Raw genomic sequence first — 19183 nt, 5'->3', positions numbered from 1 at the left:
GAGGCCAACCTGTGCTCGGTGTCGCGTGCAAAGGCGTGAGCCAGAGGCCCTTCGGGGCGGGTGGATAGTGTACAGGTTCCAGGCGATCCTCAGCTTTCGTTAAGCATTTTTTAGTCAGTAGCCAGGTGTTAGATACGCGACCAAGGGAAATGAACGCAGCGCTCTTGAAATTTGTGTGCGTGCGTGTTTGCCCTTGCTTGGCGGATTTGTTGGATTTCAGTCAAATTTCAATCGATGTTTGTGTATGCTTAACACCGGGAGGGCTGGTTTTGGTGCTGTCATTGAGGATTAAGTGTGCGATGAGTCCACCCTGTTCAGCCATGTGCCTAATTCTGCACCGTCATCTGTTCAAATCTTGTCCCACAAAGTTTTAACCTCAACAGTACTTACCTTCATTATTTTAAAACTAACAAAACACTCACGACTGTTTTGGGGCCTCGTTGCACGACCCGTTCCTTTGTTATCACTCTACCTTTTGGGATAAGCTCTTTGAAGGCCGGAAGGTATCCTGTTTTTGGTACTCTTCTACCCACTCCATCCCCAACACCATAATAGTTTCCCCGTTGATGAACCATTATTAACATGTTTCTCTAGAACTGAGAAAATTGCCTTTGTTGGGGGGGGCAACCCCACGTTTTAAAGCAGTGCTGATTGATTGTATGTTTAGAAATAACTTCTACATTACTTTTTTCATGAGTTGAGATAGGTTTACAAAAGGGGCCGTTTTAAAGTGAATAATTAGGGTTGCCTGGGTGGCTCAGTCTTAAGCCTCTGTCTGCCTTTGGCTCAGGTCATGATCCCAGGTGCTGGGATCCAGTCCCTCCTTGAGCTCCTTGCTCAGTGGGGAGCTTGCTTCTCCCTCTGGGCTCCCTCTTTGTGTGCTCTCTCTGTGACAAGTAAATAAATAAAATTTTTTTTAAAAAGTGAACAATTTGTAGTAGATGTACATTTTAAAATTTTGGACCAATTTGTGACTCCTCTTAACTGATTTATTCCTTGGCCATTCCACTCTTGCCTCTTTGTATTGCAAGGGTGCTTACCTGCTGTCTATTTTTCTAAATGAATCATTTTTAGTTTCCTAATGTTTTGCAGCACAGGTATCAGTGTGCACATCATATATTGTGCATGTGAACATAATCAAGTATGTATGATAGATAAGGCAAAGTTCATGTCTTCAAGGGCCCTGAATGCTTTTTGCTTAGAATGTAGTGGTATAAGAGATAGCCTATCAATCCAATTCAATCCTAAATTGATTTGTACTGCCTCAGTTCCCACTTGTCTAAATTTATTTTTTTCGTCCTAGTTTTAACAATACATGATCATTGTAGAAAACACAATAGGAACGGTATAAAATAAAAATTACCTAAAGTAAAATTACTAGAGATAATCCTTGCTGATATTTTAGTGTGATTCAGATCTTGTTGTGAATGTGTGTATCAAACATTTTTACAAACTTGGCATCATGATATTTGGTTTTTGTTTCTGGTTTTGTTCTTCATGTAGATGGGTACCCTCATGATTTCACTGATAATTGGGTACTGTCCGTACTTTCCCCCATTACTTGAGGGGGTGCATCATGAAATCCTCTGACCTGAAAGAATTACAACAGTTGACTCATTTTACTTTTAAAAAATGTGTCCTAATGGGATAGGTTTCTGAGTAACAAGCAGAATTGATCAAAACTGAAAAATATTGAGCTATAATTATAGTTTCCTTAATTTTACGTTTCAAGCACTAGTAAACACATCATGACTACATGCTTTCTTTTGGTAAAAGACAAACCATTAAACATGTTATTGCAGTGTTTGAATTGTTTAGTCAGAGTTTGTTTTAAATTTGAATGCTGATGTACTTTGACCTATTACCACCTACAATACATAATCTTCCTCCACCCCACCTCTTTCCCCAAAGAGCAACGACACACCCCTCCAGCAATTTGTACGTTTTTTACAATCAGAATTTATTGGTGATTGTTTAAATTTATCATAGGTATTTTAGCAGATTAGCAAATGAGAATTTGGTCTGGTGTCCAGAAAGAGCCAGTGAGCTAAGAAAAGTGAAGTGTTTGCTATAAGCAAATCTTTTGCAGAAGGGTCCCTCTAGAATTCTCCTGGAGTACTGTGTAGGGGGAGGAAGGGGAGAGGGGGAGTTGCTGACTTCATTGTTTTGGTCTTTCTCTGTTGAAGCCTTCTCCTTCTTCTGGCGTTAAACTGTTTACCTGATTTACTTGAATCACTGCTAAATCTGGTCTCTGCCCTTTTTTTTGTTCTCAAGGCTACCCTATTTCAAGATTTCTGTGGAACATTCTGGACTGGTGCCTTCCCATTTTATTTCCTCCAGTTTCTTCTGTGACATTGATACTTCACTGTCAGTACTGAAACATTATTTCCATTCCCTTTCCCAGATCCTTCAGTGGTTTACACATTATCTGTGTAGGTTTTAAATTTGTTCAAGTTGTGGGAAACATCTGGAAGTAGGTTTTGTTATGTTTTGTTTTTTGATAACTTTGAAATAGAAAATTCCTTGGCTGTCGTGGGGGGTGGGTTGGTGGAAGGTGTTGGTGAAAAATGGAGAGGCGGTGGGGAGATGATGGATAATCTCAAATCACAATTATAGCAAGGCTAGTTACAATGTGGAGAAAACAAACATTATAAAATCAATACTGTACAATATTTTAAGAACCCCAAGTAGATTGCTGAAAGGTCATTATCTGCTAAAATGGTCCGTTTTTGTTATTCATTTCCTAGTTGAACTCTTATTTCAATGTTAGAATATTGGAGCTACATGCTCCTTTCTTGACCCATGTCTTGCACTTTCCAGGTCTCACTCAATGGTTGCAATCCACAGCCTTTTTACTATTGTGATCTTTAGAAGAGCTATCCCTTCGATCTGTGCAGTCCAAAATAGTAGGCAGTAGCCACATGTGGCTATGGAGCACTTGAAATTTGGCCAGTGCTGTAGGTGTAAAATACTTTTATGCCAGATTTTGAGATTCAGTATGAAGAAACAATTGATAAAATGTTAACTATAAAGTCTATTTATTTAGTTTTTGAAAAAGATTTTACTTATTTGTCAGAGAGAAAGAGCAAGTGAGACAAGCCGGGAGAGCAGCAGGCCGGGGGAGAAGCAGGCTCCCTGCCAAGCTGGGAGCCAGATGTGGGACTTGATTCTAGGACCCTGGGATCGTGACCTGAGCTGAAGGCAGCTGCTTAACTGACTGAGCCACCCAGGCATCCCAGTTTATTTATTTTTAAGTGATCTCTATATCCAATGTTAGGCTCAAACTCCTAACCATGAGTTCAAGAGTCACATGCTCTTCCCACTGAGCCAGCCCGGTGCTCTTAAGATATGGATTATATGTTGAAATGATAATATGTTACATATACTAGGTTAAATAAATATGTTAATGCAATTTCACCTGTTTCAACTTTTAAAGAACAGAGGTACTGGAAGATTTAAAATTACATATGTAGCCTGCCTATGTGGCTTGTGTGATTTCTGTTGAACTTGCAGTCTTAGACTTAGTTTAATAGGAGTGGGGTTTCCAAGTAACAGTAAGTCCTCATACAATGTATTATCTTTTGGTTTCTATAGTTTCATCTAATAGATACGCTAATATGTAGGTGTGTCTGATTTTTTTCTTAGTGCTTATGATAGATCTCACAGAAGCATTATTCTTTTGAAGAAAACCTTAAAGCCACTTCCAGATAATTGAGTTAACCGTTATTGAATTAATATACTCAATAATTTGAACTTAAAATAATAAAATGAAAATTTATTGAGCACATAATCCATTAAAAAAAGTTGAGCTAAGCATAATCAGCTGAATTTTCCCAAACTTGGTCTGCTGCTTACTCATTGATTTTTATAATGTATCATTTTTTCAAAGGTTTAAGGAATACTTCTGGGAGAAAGTTAAAACTGAGAAAATCAAGCTCACTTTTTCTTTTTCCCCCCTCCTATGATTTACGGAAAGGCCATGATAGTTTGATTCCAAGTGTGGAACACTTTGGACCAGCTCAGGGGACAACTGTACTTTTAAACACACAAGAGTCATAGCTTACAGATAAAATCATGTTCTTTTTATGTCTGTATTTGAAAACAAACATTTCCTTTTACTACTCTGTATGGAGGTTTGATATGTTGTTGCATTGGGCTCTGTGGGCAAAGGAACCTAGATTCATAGACTAGACTCAATCGACTCATCTTGGGCCTTCTCCATAAAGTCTGTAAGCTTAGTTTTTCTTCCTTCCTTCCTTCCTTCCTTTCTTTTTTAAGATTTTTTTTAAAGATTTTATTTATATATTTGACAGAGAGAGATCACAAGTAGGCAAAGAGGCAGGCAGAGAGAGAGAGAGGAGGAAGCAGGCTCCCTGCTGAGTAGAGAGCCCGATGCGGGACTCGATCCCAGGACCCTGAGATCATGACCTGAGCTGAAGGCAGCGGCTTAACCCACTGAGCCACCCAGGCGCCCCCTTTTTTAAGATTTTATTTATTTGTTTGACAGCACACAAGCCACAAGCAAGGAGAGCAGGCAGAGGGAAAGGGAGAAGTAGACTCCCCGCTGAGCAAGGAGCCCAATGCAGGGCTTGATCCTGTCAGGACCCTAGGGTTATGACCTGAGCCAAAGGCAGATGCTTAACTGATTGAGCCACTCATGTGCCCCCCCCCCCCATTAAAGATTATATTTATATGGCAGAGAAAGAGTAGTTTCTTTATTAAATCATATAACTAGTTTTTTGGCTTTTTTTTTTTTTTAAGATTTATTTATATTTTAGGGAGCGAGTGAGACAGAGAGCCGGTGTACAGGGGCAGAGGGAGAGGGAGAGAGTCTCAAGAAGACTGCGCTGTGCTGAGGGCCGAGCCCAGAGCCCCAGCCGTGGCTGGGTCTCAAACCTTCGGCTGAAACCAAGAGTCAGCGCTCCATGGACTGTACCACCCAAGCACCTGTCGTTTAACTAATTCTTAATTATTATTATTTTTAAAAAGATTTTATTTATTTGACAGAGAGACAGTGGGGGAGGGAACACAAGAGGGAGTATGGGAGAGGGAGAAGCAGGCTTCCAGCCAAGCAGGGAGCCCGATGTGGGGCTCGATCCCAGGACCCTGGGATCATGACGCGAGCTGAAGGCAGTTTGCTTAACAGACTGAGCCACACAGGCACCCCGACTAGTTCTTAATTATTAATGGGGATAATAATAGTACCAGTCTCATAGTCTTGGTATGAAAATGCTTGTTATCAGTGACCACAATAATGTAGCTGTCTCAGGAACAAAGAACATAGTGATCACTGACTCAGTTAACTACCGATTTTGGACCCTCTGCTTTAGCCAAACCAGTATTCCCACTGTGCCTGCAGTATTCTGGAGTTTTCCTTCATGTTTTCACACCTTCATTTCTCAAATGGAATGTTTGTGTCATCCTCCTGCCCCCCCAACCTCCTCTTCTAGTTCAGTCCAGCAAAATCCTGCGCATCTTTCTCCAGCAGTTGGTTGGTAAACTTTTTTTTCGGTAAAGAACCAGGGAGTAAATATTTGTGGTTTTGTGGGCCATATGGTCCCTGTTACAACTGATCCTTCACATCCATCATGAGAAGCATGGCTGTGTTCCAATTAAACTTTATTTATGGACCCTGAAGTGTGATGTACTGTAATTTTCATATGTTATGAAATACTCTTTTTTTGGAGTCTTTTCAACTATTTTAAAATGTAAAAACCACTCTTAGCTCATAGGCTATACCCAAAACAGGCATTGAGCCACCCTTGGGCTGTGATCTGCCAGCCCCTGTATTAGAGCAGACTGAAAGCACACATTCTTCATGGCGGTGCCGTTGACCATTGTACTTGAAACTGCTCCCTTTTGTCTCTGAATGTTCTACAGGGCTTTTGTACTGTTTTGTAGTAATAGTAGCACTTATTGGGTACTTCATATCATACAGCAATTATTTGTGCTTATTTCTTATTTCCTAAATATGTTGTAAATTTCTAGAAGTGATGGATACATTTTAGCCTCCTGTTATAGAAATGCAGTACAAGGGACGCCTGGGTGGCTCAGTTGGTTGGACGACCGCCTTCGGCTCAGGTCATGATCCTGGAGTCCCGGGATCGAGTCCCGCATCGGGCTCCCAGCTCCATGGGGAGTCTGTTTCTCTCTCTGACCTTCTCCTCGTTCATGCTCTCTCTCACTGTCTCTCTCTCAAGTAAATAAATAAAATCTTTAAAAAAAAAAAAAGTTATAAAAAAAAAAAAAAGAAATGCAGTACAAGAATGTCTACTGGATTCTAAGATGTTTGGAGGCATAAAGGAGTGAAGGTAATTAATTTTAAGATATTCAAAGTGATTTCTGAGGTTTTTCTTCCCTTTTCTTCAAAATTTTATTTTTTGTGTGCAAATCTCTTCTTACTTGAAGATTTTAAGGCTAGTCTGTTGGGGTTATTTTCAGTCTTACTACAAACCATGATTATGGGCAACCTTATTATCATGTCCTTCTGATGGTGGAATAGCTCTAACACCTTTAGCTAATTGTTGCTTTGTGTATTACTAAACTTTTCAGTGTGTTTTCTAAGGCATCTGTTTACATTTCATCCTTAATGTGTGGCATTGACAGAACACTATTGTAACTACAGATGAGAACAAGGAGACAATTTTAATGAGTGATATAAGAGTGGTGGGAACTAGGCTAGGAGCAAGATGTGTGGGGGTTCTCAATCTCAGGCAATGGTGTGTATATTAATTAGATTTCAGTCTCTTTCTCATTTATCCATCTTCTCTTGAAGTTGATGAATGAAATTATTCAGGATTTTAATTAAGTACTTCATACATTGATAAATATAAGGACCTACAGCCAGTCAGTGTTTAGGACATTTGTTTATGTGACGTGTAAGTTTTCTCAAGTACGTTAAAGCTGTTGAAGTAAGATATGACATAACTATAAAATGTTAATTCTAGAATTAAAACTAAATTATGGGGGGACACCTGGGTGGCTCCATTGCTTGAGTGTCCGACTCTTGGTTTAAGCTCAAGTCATGATCTCCTGATGGTGGGATCTAGCCCCACTTTGGGCTCTGTGCTCAGCACTGAGTCTGCTTCAAATTCTTTCTTCCTCTCCTTTCCCCTCTGCCCTTCCCTGCTCACTCACTCACTCTCTCTAAAATAAATAAATAAATAAAATCTTAAAAAAAAATCTTAAATAAACAACAATAATCCCCCACCCCCTAAATTATGGAGAGCCTGACTGGCTTAGTTGGTGAAGCATGTCACTCTTGATCTTGGGGTTGTGAATATGAGCCCCAGGTTGGAGGTAGAGATTACTTAAAAATACACCCAAAACTGGGGTGCCTGGGTGGCTCAGTGGGTTGGAGCCTCTGCCTTTGGCTCGGGTCATGGTCTCAGGGTCCTGGGATCGGGACCCATGTTGGGGGGGCGGTCTCTGCTCAGCCGGAAGCCTGCTTCCCCTTCTCTCTCTGCCTGCCTCTCTGCCTACTTGTGATCTCTCTCTGTCAAAATAAATAAATAAAATTAAAAAAAAAATACCCCAAACTAAACTAAATTATGTAGTATAAATTGTACTTTGAAGAACTTTGTTCCATTAAAAATTTTAAGAACGCTTACATTCATATTTATATATGAGTTATCCCAAAGTCTGGTGTCTCTTCAAAAAATGTATCTTTTGGGGCACCTGCGTGACTCAGTTGGTTGAGCGACTGCCTTCAGCTCAGGTCATGATCCTGGAGTCCAGTGATCGAGTCTCACATCAGGCTCCCAGCTCCAAGGGGTCTGCTTCTCCCTCTAACCTTCTCCCCTCTCATGCTCTCTCTCTCTCACTCGTTCTCTCTCAAATAAATAAAATTTTTAAAAAATGTATCTTTTATTTGAGGGGTGCCTAGGCTTCTGACTTTTGGTTTCGGCTCAGGTCATGATCTCAGGGTGGTGAGATTGAGCTCTGCGTTGGGCTCTATACTCAGCTGGGAATGTGCTTGAAATTCTTTCTCCCTGTCCGTCTGCATCTCCCCCTGCTTGTGCTCTCTCATTTCTTTTCTTTTTTTTTTTTTTTTAAGATTTTATTTATTTATTTGACAGACAGAGATCACAAGTAGGCAGAGAGGGAGGCATAGAGTGTGGGGGAAGCCGACTCCCTGCTGAGCAGAGAGCCCCATGCGGGGCTTGATCCCAGGACCCTGAGATCATCACCTGAGCTGAAAGCAGAGGCTTAATCCACTGAGCCACCCAGGTGCCCCATCATTAATTAAAAATTATATTCTTTTATACATTACTAAAAAATATATATCTTTTTGGGGCACCTGGTTGGCTCAGTCAATGGAACATGTGACTCTTGATCTCAGGGTTGTGGGTTTGAGCCCCATGTTGGGTGTAGAGATTACTTAAAAATAAAAAAAAAATTAGAAATGGGCACCTGGGTGGCACAGTCATTAAGAGTCTGGCTTCAGCTCAGGTCATGATCCCAGGGTCCTGGAATCAAGCCCCCGCACTGGGCTCCCTGCTCAGTGGGGAGACTGCTTCTCCCTCTCCCACCCCCCCTGCTTGTGTTCTCCCTCTCACTGTGTCTCTCTGTCAAATGAATAAAAATAAAATGAATAAATATTTCTATCTTAAAAAAAAAGAAACAATCATATCTTTTTAGGATTCATGTTTTTTCACCATTTATAAATTATAGAACATATGGGACACCTAGCTGGCTCAGCTGGTAGAGTATGTAACCCTCTTGGAGTTGTGGATTTGAGTACCATATTGAGTGTAGAGATTGCTTAAAAACAATATCTTTGAAAAAAAAAAACTATCAGACATATTTTTAAGTCTAAGAGAGTATGTATAAAAAATATGTCTAAGAAAATATGTATAAAAAGACCTTTACAGAAAAAAAATTCTAAGACTTTATTGAGTGACTCTAAGTGAAACCTAAATAAACGAAGACGATACACTGGTTCAAGGATTGGAAGATTTGATATTTGCAAGGTTTTAATTCTTTGGAAACAGACTTATAGATCTAATGTAATCCCAGCAAGTTTAAAAAAAATAGACAAGGCGATACTAAAGTTTTTGCTAATGCCCAAGAAAAGACAAGAGACTCTTGAAAAAGAAAAAATAAATTGGAAAAACATCCCTACTGGAGATCAAGAAGAGTGTCGTAATTAAGACAGTATGTATTGGCACCAGGATAGACTAATTGATCAGTAGAACACCATGAGGAGTACAGAAATAGATTCACACGAATTCAGACACTTAATTTATGACCCAAGAGGCATGGCAGATGAAAGACAAAGCAATAAGGTCTTCAGAAGCTAATATAGGAGAATATTCATGACCTCAGCATAGGTCTTAGATACGAATCTTAAATAAGATGTTGCTTCCACTAATAGAATAATGGGCAGGAGTCTTCAACAGGCATTTTAGAAAAGGAGATAGCAAAATGTCTATTAAATATTTGCATTGCAGGGTGTTCAGCCTTGTTAATAATCAAAGAGATGCAAATTTCAACCACAGTGCCCTATTACTGATACCTAAATTACAGTTGGCAATACCGAATCCTATGCTCTTGAGCAACAGGAACATTCATATCTGGCGGATAGGAATATAACTTGTATGACTACTTTGGAAGGCAGTTTGGAATTATCTAGAAAATCAAAGATATGCAGACTCTGAAGCCCTGCAATTCCCCTGCTAGAGAAATGCATATACATGAGATAAGCAGAAAAGATATTTGAAGTAATTAATTTTCCTGATATGAGTTGACTCAGTTAATGTTTGAGGGCTGCTATGTTCTGTTCTGTACACCCAGGTAGCTTTTGTTTTGTTACAACAGTGAACTAATGTTATTTATATTTTCCCTCTCTGCTGACAATTTTATTTTATTTTATTTTTAAAAGATTTTATTTATTTATTTGACAGACAGAGATCACAAGTAGGCAGAGAGGCAGGCAGAGAGAGAGGGAGGAAGCGGGGCTCGATCCCAGGACCCCGGGATCATGACCTGAGCTGAAGTCAGAGGCTTAACCCACTGAGCAACCCAAGCGCCCCTTTGCTGACAATTTTAATACAAATCTTTCATCCAGTCTGTTCTTCAGTTCCTAAAACAATGCTGGCAATAGAATAGGCGTTTAATAAATATTATTGTGTTTTAAAAAGATTTCATTTTTATAATGGGCACTCTTCACTATGCTTTGTAGTTACCTCAGCTAATCTGGCTATAGACTAATATGCCTATTTAAATCTCTCTGTGGGTTTGGTAAATCATAACCACCCCGGATTCCTTTGGGATCAAGCCTAGCCTAGTGATTGCATCATCTGGTGGGAGGCCAGGGCAACAGGAGCAGATCCAAGCCTCGCTTGCGTTCTGGCAGTTTTGCCCAGGAGAAAGCTGTGCAGCAGAGAGGGAAATGATCAAGCTTTGGTAGTGAAAGGGATATGGGTTCAAATCCCACTTACGAGCATTATGACCTTGGACAAGTACAAATTTCTGGTTGTTGTGAAGACTGAAATTGAGTATTTAAAGGCCATCTCACAATGCCTGGCATGTGATGGATGCTGAGTAAACGGCAGTAGTTATAATTGTTACTGTTCCATTGGTGCTCACTTAAGTACCATTGGATTTCCACAGTACACATTTTCATTAAGATGGATTGTGCTTATGCTGCATTTTAAAATAAAAAACTGCATCCATTAGGGGGCTCCAATTTTGTGATCTCCCTTAACCACTTCAGTGGATTTGCAAATGAATCTAACATATCCTCTGGATGTAGTGGTTCTGACAAGAGTTTGCAGAAGAGATGTGACTGGGACTTGTGAACAGGCTCTGGATGCCACTGTTTGTCGCTCCGTGGAAGAAAGTGCTAATCGCAGAGTTTGAAGAGTCCTCCCATTTTAACTGGAAATATACATATTTTCTAGTGTCATATGTCAGATGGGAGAACCCTTGCTTATAGTTATGAGGTATTTATTCCCAAATCAACTGCTTAGTAATGAAAATGTATTAAAATACCTTTTAATTGGAAGTAAGACTTTTCTGGATAAGTTACCTTCATGAACTGATGCTTAGCTTGTGGTGATCGTAATACAGTTAACATTTGTAATATACTCTATACTGTTATACTCTATTATAACAAACATCCCACTCTATCTTAACAGCAAGCCTGTAAATTGGCTAAGTCAGATGATGTTATTTCAGTTAAGATAGAGAACTTTTTATTTGCCTTCACATTCAAAATTTTTTTTTAAAGATTTTATTTATTTATTTTACAGAGATAGATCACAAGTAGGCAGAGAGGCAGGCAGAGAGAGAGAGAGGGAAGCAGGCTCCCTGCTGAGCAGAGAGTCCGATGCGGGACTCGATCCCTGAGATCATGACCTGAGCCGAAGGCAGTGGCTTAACCCACTGAGCCACCCAGGTGCCCCCCACATTCAATATTTTTACACTGCGCTGTGCTTTAAGAAATGTCCTGGCTCGTAGAAGGCAATTCTGTATACTAGACCAGTGGATGCTGGCCTCCTATAGTTAGTTTCATTAAGATGGAGGAACTTGAAATTTGAAGAAGGTTGAATTTAGATTACAAGTCTTTTTTTTTTTTTTTTTTTTTTAATTTACTTGACAGATAGAGCACAAGTAGGCAGATGAGAGGGAGAAGGAGACTCCCCACCCAGAAAGGAGCCTGATGCGAGGTTGGGTCCCAGAACCCTGGGATCACAACCTGAGCCGAAGGCAGATGCCTAATGACCGAGCCACCCAGGTGCCCCTAGATTATAAGTCTTAATTAATTGCCAGTAAGATGGAATTTTTATGAAGGCAATGACTGCCTCATTATGTCATCTGTCTGGGCTCACTATCTTGTTAATCAAATGCTTGTCTCTGACCATTCTGTGTTTTATATTTAAATTTGCAAACAGGGGACCTGAGGTGGAAGAAGGAGAACTTGAAAATGAACAGCAGGTGAGACCTGTTCACAGAGGAAGTGAATTGGATATAAAAGGAATTACTTCAAACTAGTATCAGTTTGCTTCTTAGTACTGGGCCAACACAGTGGCTCAGCCTATTTGAACAACAACAAAAAAGGCTGTGTAGTGTTTCAGGCGTTGAGGCAGTGTGAACAGGTAGTTACACTGTTTTTTCTTGTGTTAAATGCATAGTGTTAAGTAAGGAAAAGTTGGGTTGTACAATAATTGCCTGTAACCCATTTTAATATTTTTTCTCAGCTAAAACAGTAAAGCACACGAACTTAAAGAAACAGCTTGGTACTTAAAAGTGTGCCTCTTTCCATTCTCCAGTGTTTTATCCTAGCAAGTTGGGATTATGATTGTTGAGTCATAGTTACCACCCAGAACCATCTGTAAGAAAGGCTTTCAGGGCTCCAGAACACCCACCTGCCAGTCTCCTACTTACTTGCTGCAATTGCTAATTCTACAAAAGAGCTTGAGATATTTGGGCCAGATAGCTTTCTGTGTTCAGGTGTGCCAGGGGCCACAGCTAGTATTTGTACCCCTGCCAGCTGTCTTGTGAAACAAGCTCACAGAGGGAGCTAGGGTAGTGTGCTTACAGCTATCTGGAGTTGAAATACAGGGGCGCTCAGTGTTACTTGATGAGTCATTTGAATCAATCTTTTAGTCTTCACATGTTCCTCATAAATCCATATTTACATCCAAAGTTTATTTCAAATATTTCTCATAAGTGGTTGGAACAGATTTGCTTGTTAGCGTGTGGCAAAGGGAAGCTTGAAAATCAGACTCATGAGAGTGATGTGGTTGGCAAGGAAGACCACCTAAATTAACAATCACCTCAGCCTTTTCAGAATTCTGACATTAATACCACAAGCATATTAGGGAGGCTGGTAAGTTGTATATTTTGAGCAAAGGTGTCAGGAGTCTTGCTAAGCTTTTGTTTAGTGATAAAGTCTTTTTTTTTTTTTTTTTTTTAAAGGTGATGATTTTGAGCACTGAAAGTTTGTGTATGAATGTCTATTAATATCACTAAGTCCCAGTAAGAATTCAGAGCTCTGATCCTTACTTATTAAAAGTCAGGTCTTGGGGCTCCTGGGTGGCTCAGTGGGTTAAAGCCTCTGCCTTCGGCTCAGGTCATGATTCCAGGTTCCTGGGATTGAGCCCCACATCGGGCTCTCCACTCCTCGGGGAGCCTGCTTTCTCCTCTCTCTCTCTGCCTACTTGTGATCTCTGTCAAATAAGTGAATAAAATCTTAAAAAAAAAAAAAAAAAGTCAGGTCTTGGCCTCATTATATAATCAGTCTCTCATATTACTTCTAGAATGATTTTCTGAAAAGTTTTATTGCCATGATAAAAGATTTTTCTTCCCTTGTTGTCCAAGAGTTAGCCCGATCTGGGTGACATCAGACTCACCTGGGGATACTTGATTCTTTTTTAAAAAAAATTAGGAATGCTTCATGAAGGTGCCTGTCATCTTTGTGTGGGGCCATGCCCATCTTCTCTGTATCTTTCCAATTTTAGTACTTGTGCTGCAGAAGGGAGCACCACCTGGGGACGTTTAAAAATAAAGATGCCCTGGGGCGCCTGGGTGGCTCATTGGGTTAAAGCCTCTGCCTTCAGCTCAGGTCATGATCCCCGGGTCTTGGGATCGAGCCCCACATCGGGCTCTCTGCTCCGTGGGGAGTCTGCTTTCTCCTCTCTCTCTGCCTGCTTGTGATCTCTGTCAAATAAATAAATTCTTAAAAAAAAAACAAAACAAAAACAAAGATGCCCGCTCTCCTCCCCTCTACATCTGCAACTGATTGAATCAAAATTCTCAGGGAGGGTTCCTAACTGGCTCAGTCTGTACAGTGTTCAACCCTTGATCTCAGGGCCAGAGCTCAAGCCACACATTGAGTGTAGAGCTTACTTTAAAAAAAAAAAAAAAAAATTTCTTCAGGGGTAAGGCTCTGGAATTTGCCCTTCTTGCCTAGCTTCCTAGGTGATTCTGATAAAACCAGTTCATAAACTTTGGGCATTGTAATTCTTTAACTTGAAGGCTTTAACCGGCTCATCCTGTTTGAGACTTTTCTCTCTCAGTCACTAGCCCCTGGAATTCCTCAATTCCTCTTGAGTCTGGAACTTTCTCAAGTTGTTTAAATATATAGAGAGAGTATTTATATGCTTATACTATATATGTGTGTGTGTATATATACCCCATAATTGTATAATAATATAAATATTATACAGTATGCATACTGAAAAGTTCTTGATGTTTATTTCCAGTTTGCTTCCTAGACATTCTGCATTGATTTAAATGTCCATTTTTTTCTTTAATGTTTTTTTTTTTTTAAGATTTTATTTATTTATTTGACAGACAGAGATCACAAGTAGGCAGAGAGGCAGGCAGAGAGAGAGGAGGAAGCAGGCTCCCCACCAAGTAGAGGGCCCGATGCGGGGCTCGATCCCAGGACCCTGGGATCATGACCTGAGCCGAAGGCAGAGGCTTTAACCCACTGAGCCACCCAGGCACCCCGTCCATTTTTTTCTTTAAAAAAAAAAAATGCCTGTATTGAGGTGCCATGCATATACTATAAATGCACTCATTTGAAGAGCTTTAGTGTATTTTATAGAGTTCTGCAACAGTCACCAGCGTCATTCTAGAATATATTCATAACCCCCGAAAGAAACTCCGTATCTCTTGTCTTAATTCCCCATCTGTGTTCTGCTTCCTGCCTCTATTCATGTGCCATTCTGCAGATTTCATATAAGTGAAATCATTCGATATGAGGTCCTTCTTGACCAGCATCTTTGACTTAGCAGAGCATCTCGCCCCTGCCCCGTCAGGCCTGCTTTCCTTACCAGGGCCTAAACAAAAACAGAGAGGTCTGAGAGGCTGAGATTCCTGCAGGGCTTTAGGTAATCTCTTGGGACTGAAGAGACAGCGATCTGACTCGAAGGTAGTCAGAACAGCAGGGTCAACATCCCAGAGGCAAAGAAGACACAGAGAGGTGAGCCCGAGATTAGCCCTGGTTTTCCTCTTGCGGCATTTGCAAGAGGGTAAAGTAACTGAAGAGAAGAGCGGGGACTTTAGTAGTCTTAAAGTGCTGGAGAGACAAAGACTGGAATCCAGCGCCCACCAAGGAGGAAGCTCCCCAGGAAAGATCTCAAAGTCTGTTGTGACTTCTAGAAGGTCAGACCAAGGAGCAGACCCAGTCTGCAAATCAGGCTGGAGTAGCCCCATGGGACTGAGTGCCCTGCCCTTCTGCAGCCTGCTGCAGCATAGGTGGTTGTGGAGGAAGCTGGCCATTCCCTGTGGGAGAGGACACCATAAGGCTGTCAGGCACTGGTGGTGTTCTGTGCTTTGATCCACCACGTTTACTCTGTGACCATCCCTGGAGCTGGATGCTAATGATTTGTGCTCTTTTCCGTAGGCCTGTGATACACTCTGCTGCTTTGAGGTTTCCCTCTAAAGTCTTGTGAGAGGAGAATAGAGGACTCCTGACAGATTCTCTTTGAAATTGCCTTCAGATTTTACCAGCCAACCAGCTATTCTTTGTAAAAAAGTAAAAGGCAAACATCAAGGTTTCTCATTCTTCAGAACTCACACTGAGTGTGGTGGTTCCTTTTGAACTCTCAAGGATTTTAATGTAGAATTGTCCGGCTGAGACCCCTAACAAGACTCTTAACCTAGGTTTTTCTTTTCTTTGAGGAAGGAGGAGGACTTGGTGCCTGGTGGGATTTCTGTATGGGAGTAGAAGGGCAAAGGGACGTATAAATGAAGTGGGAAAAGAAAGCCAAGGGGACCATTTCAGATCTGCTTGCATCAACTTCATTCCTTGCTTGTTTTTGTAGTCTTCTTTTCTAATCTTTCTTTTTTCTTTTTTCTTTTAAACTTTAGTTCAGTTCTCTTCTGGTTACACAGTATTGTCTTTGATGATAGCCACAATGAATTAGGAAAATTTCTTTTCTTTTCTTCTTCTTCTTCCTTTTTTTTTTTTTTTAAAGATTTTATTTATTTGATAGAAGCACAGTGAGAGAGGGAACACAAACAGAGGGAATGGGAGAGGGAGAAGCAGGATCCCCACTGAGCAAGGAGCCTGATATGGGGCTCGATCCCACAACCCTGGGATTGTGACCTGACCTTAAGGCAGATGCTTAATGACTGAGCCTCCCAGATGCCCCAGGAAAATTTCTTTAGGATGTATTCTGCAGTAGTTTTTAGTCTGTAACACGTTAGTCCTCTCCTATTAAAAGGGCTGCTTATTCTGAAAATTTTCTGCCATTGTCTGCTCACTTGCTGAGTTTCTAAAGTTTTTTTCTGTTTATTTTCCCAGTGGCATAAAGTTTTATCTGGTGAGGTGCCTGGCCAGCTCAGTCAGTAGGGGATGTGACTCTTAATTTCAGGGTTGTGAGTTCAAGCCCTGTGTTGGGCATGGATCCTACTTAAAATCAATCAATCACCAACCAATCAATAAAACAATTTTTTTATCTGGGGGAATTTTTCCGCAATCTTGAACATTTCATTGTTTGCTTCACTGTTAACACATAGCAAATGTTGGGGAGGCTGGCTGGCTCAGTGGGTAATAAGCCTCTGCCTTCGGCTCAGGTCATGATCTCAAGGTCCTGGCATTGAGCCCTGCATTGGGCTCTCTGCTCAGCAGGGAGCCTGCTTCCCTCCCCCCTCTCTGCCTGCCTCTCTGCCTACTTGTGATCTCTCTCTGTCAAATAAATAAATAAAATCTTAAAAAAAAAAAAACAAACCACATAGCAAATTTTAACTGAACGACATCAGTAGAAATACCTGGAGGACCCTATTGTTATCACTTTCTCATTTTTTTTTTTTATAATTACCCTGAGACCTCTCTGTTTATATGGAAATATTCCAAATCCATAACAGCTTAATGAAAAGCACTTTTTAAATTTGGAACCTAGTCAAAGGCTTATTGTTATTATTTTTTAAATTTGTTGAAAGCTTTTATGAAAGTCTGGTTTCCCCGACGATTTACTGTCTCAGAAACCTTTAGTTCCATAGGCGTATTTTCCCCAATTAAAACTGTGTTTATTTTACTTCCTTGTGGAGTTAAAAATATTTTCATCCTCTGACTCCACCCTCACTCGTGGGTTTCCAGTAGCTCTTTAGCCTGGGGCAGAGGGGCAGCTAGGATGGCGCCCAGGGTTGGCCAATGGAGGGAGTTCAGGCTGGACAGACCCACACCTGGGCAGGTTACATCTGCCTTGTGAAATGGAGGGCAACACTGCCTTAGCCTCCTCAGGGTTGAGATGGAGAGCAAATCAATGGCATCTGCCAGGGCACTTGGATCACCTTGCTAGGCAAGGTTAAGTATTATTTAAGCGTCTCATTTACAGTTTTTCTCAGTGTTACCAATTTGTTGTGAATTTTCAAAATGAGAAACTTATGTGACAGATTATTTAGGCTTCCTCTTTTCAGCAAGAATTGGGAATCTGTGCTGAAATTTCTAGAATTTTGTTATTCGTCCATGGCTACTTCCGCCACCAATTCCTATTCATCTTTAAGAGCTGAGTCCACTGTTTTTTTGTCCTTTCTTCTGAGTTCGAAAACTGTTTTGTCCAGAGATCAGTTAAATGTGAAATTTCTACTTGCCATTGCAAATGAGTGAGCATAATAGGAGCCCTTTATTTTCATTTCATATAGCCTAATTTTGTAGCTTCCAAATTTCGTATTACATCTCAGTCACGAAGTGGTTAGCTGCTGTTTGGGGCACTCCTTTGTGATTCTGTACTATTGTTTTCTGAATTGTGAGGATACATGGTTTATTTATTTTGAGAGAGAGAGAGAAAGAGAGCATGCGTGTGAGTGGGGGCAGGGACAGAGGGAGAGCGAGAGCTCAGGCAGGCTCCACGCTGGAGCAGAATCTAACATGGGGCTCGATCTCACAACTCTGAGATCATGCCCTGAGCTGAAATCAAGAGACAGATGCTTATCTGACTGAGCCCCCCAGGGGCCCCAAAGATATAGGCTTTAAACAACTTCATTTGGGGGTGTCTGGGTGGCTCAGTGAGTTAAAGCCTCTGCCTTCAGCTTGGGTCATGATCCCAGCGTCCTGGGATTGAGCCCTACATTGGGCTCTCTGGTCAGCCGGGAGCCTGCTTCCTCCTCTCTCTCTCTCTCTCTCTGCCTATTTGTGATCTCTGCCTGTCAATTAAATAAATAAAATCTTTTAAAAAACCCCCAAAAACCAACTTCATTTGGTTGTTGTGACATTAAATGAATGAGCATTTCTAAGTGTTAATTGCTTAGACCAGTGACTGGCACATGGAAGGCATTCAACACGCGTTAGCTGTCCACATAGCTTGTCCCCATGATCCGCCCGTGCACACCGCTGTTCCTTGGCCACACCCAAGGGGCCCGTTGCAGAATCAGAGGGCAGTGGTTAACTGTAGATGCCCCTGTGGCTGGTGGGATAGGGGGTTTCCCAGTCCTTACATTAAAAAGTATGGTGTAAGACCCAAGACGAATCAGGTCAGGAGTCAGAGATCCAAGAAATAAATCCAGAACCAGAGCCTGGGAGTTTATGAGCTAGGAAATTAGGAGATGGGGCAAAAAGGAGCAGTTCAAATAGGTCCACGGAGTGGCTTGTGCTGACTGGGCCTTTGACAGGAAAGTGAACTGGACTAAGGTCTTCCTTTGTACCCTCTGACCTGGCCACCCTGCTCTCCCTAAAAAAACGGTCTTGGAGGTCCCTTATGTCAGGCAGGTTATTTGTACCAAAGAAGTGGCAAGTATGAGACTGAGGTTTGCCTGGACATGGGCAGGAACAGCATCACTGCTAGGACACCTGGGGGGGCTCAGTTGGTTAAGCGTCTGCCTCGGGCTCAGGTCATAATCTCAGGGTCTTGGTGAAGGGTGGTGAGGTCAGGAGTAGACGGCCAAGAATGAATTCTTAAGATGTCTCTGGTGCAGAAAGGTGATTTTGTTACAGTTCAGAACACGATGCATGGGCAGAAAGAGAAGCTTCACTGGGGTTGTGAGGAAGAATGGAGTATACACTGTGGGGCTGCGATAGGGAAGGGAGGTATCCAAAGGGACTTTCATATGCTAAAGAAGTACTGGAGGACCGGCTTTTATCAAGCTAAGGTTGTTTTTCCCTCGAGGGAGGGACGCACTAACAGTAAGATAGTTGGAAGTTTCCCGGAGGAGTATCACACATCCCACCCTGGAGCAGGGGCTGGGGGCGGGGCTGGGGGTGGGAGTCAGCTGGTGCTTTCCTTCACCT

General features: G+C 41.4%; 1 protein-coding gene and 1 non-coding gene across 5 annotated transcripts in view; one reads left to right on the top strand and one right to left on the bottom strand.

Annotated features, from left to right (window-relative positions):
- Positions 1-19183, top strand: part of PRDM10 (PR/SET domain 10) — a 98410-nt gene that overhangs the window by 944 nt on the left and 78283 nt on the right. For 3 of the 4 annotated variants that reach the window (XM_059184999.1, XM_059185009.1, XM_059184979.1), the window contains exon 2: positions 11898-11940. The exons of the other annotated variant lie outside the window; for it this stretch is intronic. The gene's annotated coding sequence lies outside the window, so the exon portion shown is untranslated. The remainder of the gene's footprint in view (positions 1-11897; positions 11941-19183) is intronic. 4 annotated transcript variants of the gene reach the window in all.
- LOC131822893 (U6 spliceosomal RNA) lies at positions 13385-13490 on the bottom strand. Its single transcript, XR_009350375.1, has one exon. It is a non-coding gene; the product is annotated as a U6 spliceosomal RNA (small nuclear RNA).

This window comes from Mustela lutreola, chromosome 1, assembly GCF_030435805.1.
Source record: "Mustela lutreola isolate mMusLut2 chromosome 1, mMusLut2.pri, whole genome shotgun sequence".
Lineage (NCBI taxonomy): Eukaryota > Metazoa > Chordata > Mammalia > Carnivora > Mustelidae > Mustela > Mustela lutreola.
The sequence above is the reverse complement of the archived record's forward strand: the minus strand, read 5'-3'. Positions and strand labels throughout refer to the sequence as shown.